We start from the raw sequence: 5,372 nt of genomic DNA on the forward strand, positions 1-5,372 counted from the left end.
AGGCCTGCTATTTCAGAAGTGGGTGGCCAATCCTTCTTCCTAGTCTGTCTTAATCTGAATGTTCAGATTTAGAGGAGTATCTGACAGAAAGCAATTTGTGGGGCAGTTAAAGATAAATCCCTTATTGTGGGGGTAAACGTTAGTTAAAGTGTTGATCCCACCCTTAGCCCAGTGCCATTACCCACTTCATTTCAAGGAGATCTCATCACAGCCGTCAAGCTCAAAAACGTATATATAGAAAGTGGGGATGTAGTTACCAGCTAGTTGATTAAGGAGAAAATGTCAGTCTGGGAAATCATCCTGGTGAGATGATTTTCTAAAAATTAAGATGGGAGGCTTAAGAATAAGGTAAAAATGACAAAGCCAGGAAGAGAAATGAAAATTGAAGAAACTGTATTTTTGTTTTGGGTTTGGTTTTTTTTGTTTTTGGGGTTTTTTGTGTGTGTGTTTTTTTTTTTTTGTTTGGTTTTTTGGTAAGGAAAAACCAGTATTCATTGGAAAAGGTGGTTGATTTCAAGCTTGGAGCATGAAATAAACCTGACAAGTTTAAAACATGTCATCCCAGAAAGGAAGAAAACTACCAGAGACTCAAAATTCAAAATTCACTGCCAACACACAGTGACCTTTCACTGAGGTTGTAAATGACAATGGAAGACGACTACTTATCTTTCTCCTAAGATCCTATCAAACCATAGGAGACACAAGGCCTTTGGTTTAGCAAAGCAATTCTCTACAGACCATGCCACCAGAGGTCCTGGGTACAGTAAAAAAGAGAAGGATAAATCAAGCATCTTAAATCAAGATAAAAATCAAGCATCTTAAATCAAGATAAATCAAGAATGTTCACTGCAAAGGATGAAAACAAAGACCTGAAGAAGACCTGAAGTTTTTTCCTGTCTCCTCTGCATAATCTGACTTTCAAGAACTCAAACATTTAATATGAGAACGTTTTTTACAGATAGAATTCCAATTAATATATCCAGTATGGATTTAGCTTTTCACCATTCTATAAGCTGTAACAAATGGACCCAGTTTACAATTGTTGTTGTTGCTATGTGCCATTGAGTCACCTGCAATGCACAGGGGCCCTATGTAAAACAGCCCTAAACCCTGCTCTATGCTGTGCCAATTGTATTGTCTCTGACACACCTACTGCTATTACCATAGTCACGAACCAAATCCATCTCACCCGGGGTCTTCCTCTCCTACACTGCCTCCACCCTCCAAAGCACGTCTCTCTCCAAGGACTGGTCCCTTCTTGTAACATGTCCAAAGTATGTCAGACAAAGCTTCGGAATCCTTGCCTCCAAGGAACAGCCTAGTTCAATCCTCTCCATGAATCTGTTTGTTTTCTTAATAGGCCATGGTATATTCAATACTCTTCTCCAACACCACAGCTCAAAGGCATCAAATCTCCTTCTATTATCCCTAGTCATTGCATAGCTCTCTGATGCATAGCAAGTGATTGCAAAGGCCATGGCCTGTATCAGGCGTACCTTAGTCTCTATAGACTGACATCACTGCTCTTCAGTACTTTGGAGAGGTCCCTGACTTTCCCAGTATAATACGTCTTTTAATTTCCTGGCTGCTAGTGCCAAGAGTGTTGGTTGTGGAGCCAAACAAACTAAAGCTTTTTACAATCTCAATCTCTTCACCATCTATCATGATGCTGCCAATCAGTCCAGTGGTGAGAATCTTTGTTTTCTTGATATTGAGCTTCAATCCATATTGAAGGATTGAAGGCTGCAGTCCTTAACCTTCTGCAGCAAACACTGAAGGTCCAACTAGAAACCAAAAATGCAACCTACTGCTATCAATTACACTCTGACTCCCAGGGATCCTACAGGACAAGCAGAACTGCCCTCACTAAATATCCAGACCTATAAATCTTATGGAAGCAAATGGCCACATCTTTCTCCTATGGATTTACTCATGGGTTCAAACCAAGAACTTCTAGATAACAATCAAATATTTGAACCTCTGCACCACCAGGTCTCCTGTGTGAAAGACCAAAAGGTAAACTGATACTATCTACTCAGTAATAGATCTTAACATCTCAAAAAGAAAGACTTCTAGACGTGTCTCACGATGTGATGCAACAGATCATTTACAGCACCACCTACGTGGATACTGGCCTTGGAAACCAATAGAATCAAGCCTCTAGATCTAACTACCAAATTACAGGAAATACAGGGAATAAAGAAACAAGTCAGGAGACAACACAAATGAGGAATCAACCCAGAAAGTGGGGCACTTGTCTATACCTTGGGGTAGCCACTCTTCAGCAAATCAGTGGCATGGAAAAAGGAGGGAAGTAGGATGTTATGCTTAAAAATCTCACAGCCTAATTCCACTAAATCCTATGTAAAAAGATTTATTTGAGAAAATTTCAGCATGACCATTACAGTAAAGCATTACTGTTAATATTCTAAGAGCAATAAAGGCATAGAAATTATATATTATTAAAAAGTCTTTATCAGCAATATAAACTTAAATATTTATGAATGAGATTGCATAATGTTTAGGATGTTGCTTTTACATACTCCAATTCCCACTAAAAAATTTAATAAGTGGAGCAGAAAGAAATAAGTGAACAAGCTTGGCAAAAATGTTGATAACTGTTGAAGCTTGGATGTTGTTTTTAATACTATTCTCTCATATTCTCCTAAGAAATAGAAAAACATTCCCAAGACAAAAATTAATGCACTGAGATGCTTATCTATCAACCATAGTAATGAGTCTGTGCTACCTTCTCTATGATCACTTGGCTGTAGTCTGGGGTACAGCCCTTCTGACACAAAGCTGAAGGTCTCAGCATGATTTGTTAGCATTGGCATCAGAACCCCAACCGAGTGAGCTAGCCAGATGATTCCAGAGACTCTCAAATCACCAGCCTGCCAGATACACATTATCTGGTTTGCTCTCTTCCTTCTTTCAATCCCTTTGATTTTAAAAAGCTCCAAAATATTAAAAAAAAAAAGGTTACATCAAACAAGGGGGGGAAGGTTGAAAATTAAGGGTTTCCAATACTTAGAGAATTTGAAAATGGACCATCCATCCCCCAATTTGAGGGGGGGGGGGAGAAGGCATGCACTTATTTGAAGTGTGCCAAAGATAAGTAAGTAAAACAGTGGTAGCCTCACAGAAGGGTTAACAAGGTAGACATTATTTAAGGTAACCACAACCAGAAGAAAGAAGATAAGAGTAAATACGTATACTGGCAAAGCACAAACGGAATCTCAGGCAGCAAGAAACATAAGCCTCTATGCAGATGAACACTACAGATCTATTTATACAGAAATCCTCAGCAATTCTAGTCACAGACTGCCGAGCTGCCCTCATGTCTTCAGGATTCTGTGCCATGAAAAAGTAACTGTCAAGGATAATAAGAACACGATTTGACCTACTTTCCCCTCCATTCTCTCAGAGTTTCTAACTCTGGGGCTTGTGTTTACCTAGCCACTGCATCTGTGGGACACATTCCCCCCACCTTTTTTGCAGGCAACGCGGTACGCCATGCACATAGAGGTTACTTGTGGGCTCTGAATTTAAGAACATCCAATTACTCCAGCTAATCTCTAGAATGGAGTCCTCGAGTAATATTAGCAAATGCTAAAACAGCTGACTGGTAGCTTGAAAAGTTGATGGTTCCAAATCACTCAGAGGTGCCCACGAAGCAGTCTGACTCTGCATGTTTGGGGTCACCATGAATCAGAATCGACTCAACAGCAACTAAGAGCAGCAGTCTTCAAAACATCCTTCTGAGGTGAGCCACACACATCATTGTTACATGGGCTGGAAGGACAAAGTCTAAGCCAAATTCATTACTGTCTAGTAGATTCTGACTCACAGCAACCCTACACAACAGAGCAGAAATGCCCCAAAGGATTTGTAAAGGCTTTCAGTCTTTACATAAGCAGAACGCAGCATCTTTGCTGGAGTATTCCCAGCACCCACCTCTGCTTAGCGCGCCAGTGCTTAACCACTGTGCCACAATGCTTCCTTAGGCACAGTCTAAAAAGGCTAACGATTCATCAATTCTCCCTACCCAAAGTATACTACTCCACCTGAGTGGCGCTCACACCAGCCCTGTAGGGCAGAACAGAGCTGCCCCATGAGGATTCCAAGGCTGTAGATCTTTAGGTGAGCAGACTGCCTCATATCCTCCCTTCACCCCAGTGGGTTATAGGTTCGAACCTCGACCTTCCAGTTAACAGCATAAGCTAGACTATCACCAGGGCTCCCTGTAAACCACATTGAAACAAGTGTTCCTCCCTAACGTTTAAGGTTCTACAAATCCCTATTTTTCCAAGAGAGTAAAAGCCTTTCCGGTGAGGTCTTTTAAGGCTGACAAGCCAGATTTTCTTCTCAAAATTACAGCTATGAAGTTGACAACGTTGTAGCTTTCCAGTAAAGACTCTTAATGATAGACAAGTTTAAAAAAAAAAAAAAAAACACAACAAAACCTCAGACAAACCAACACAACAGTATAGAACCCACCAAAACTGATTTCCTAACGTGCTGGTGAGTAAGTGAGGCCCTGACCTGAGGCTCTGGCAGATCCTGCCACCCAGGAGTGGCTTGTGAAGGATCCTCGTAGTTAGTGAGGCAGCAGGCCATTCCCGCTTAACATACAAAACATGTCTGACCTGCTCAGGTCGTTAAATGCACTTAGAGCCCCACGAGGGACACTCCTTCACCAGGAAATCATATCCAAACACACCATCAGGAAGTCAGTGTTTAAGGTTCCCGGGGGTGTGCACCCTTCAGCTCAAGGGGGCGTCACCGAGTAAAGGCAGGAGGTGTGCGAACCCGGGAGGTCAGAGTTCACTCAGGTACTTCCAACTCCTGGGTGTCCTCGCCCTTGGGCTGGGGTGGCGGCCGGAACCAGCCCGAGTGCTCAGCTCCTGCAACGGGGCGCCCCTGGGAAGCGCACAGGTCCCATGTCCCCTGCAAGCTGGGGTCCCACTCGTGCGGCCTGAGGCTTTCTGTCGGGGCTGATCTGGCTGTTAGGCACCGGACACCTGCAGCTTCCCCTCCGGGAAGAGGCAAACGGCCGTGCGAAACCCACGGTCCGGCCACCTCAATTCAGGTGCCCGGGGCTGAAGTCAGGTGCAGCTGGGGGAGGGGAAAACCCCGCGTCCCGGGCCCCTTTCTCGGCGACTCCGGGGGCTGAGTGCGCCTTTCAGCGCGCCCCCAACTTTCGGCGCCCTCGCGGGGGTCGGGCAGGGTTCGGGGCGGCCGGCGGGGCGGCCGCGCAAGGTCCACGTGCGCTCCCTCCAGAGCGGGCAGGGCACTCACCCGGCCCCCGGCGGCGCTCCGCTTCCTCCGCAACGTGAGCCCGCTCCGCAGCAGCGCCGGCAGGTCCTTGA

General features: G+C 44.5%; 1 protein-coding gene and 1 pseudogene across 1 annotated transcript in view; both read right to left on the minus strand.

The window, feature by feature from the left end:
* The window catches only part of LOC102859476, a 22,050-nt pseudogene extending 17,430 nt beyond the window's left edge, over positions 1-4,620 (minus strand).
* The window catches only part of RAPGEF5 (Rap guanine nucleotide exchange factor (GEF) 5), a 325,340-nt gene extending 319,979 nt beyond the window's left edge, over positions 1-5,361 (minus strand). Inside the window, exon 1 of the mRNA XM_006880289.1 lies at positions 5,302-5,361. The gene's annotated coding sequence lies outside the window, so the exon portion shown is untranslated. The remainder of the gene's footprint in view (positions 1-5,301) is intronic.
* Positions 5,362-5,372: the final 11 nt, after the last annotated feature.

This window comes from Elephantulus edwardii, unplaced genomic scaffold, assembly GCF_000299155.1.
Source record: "Elephantulus edwardii isolate Elephantulus edwardi_28Jun2011 unplaced genomic scaffold, EleEdw1.0 scaffold00007, whole genome shotgun sequence".
NCBI lineage: Eukaryota > Metazoa > Chordata > Mammalia > Macroscelidea > Macroscelididae > Elephantulus > Elephantulus edwardii.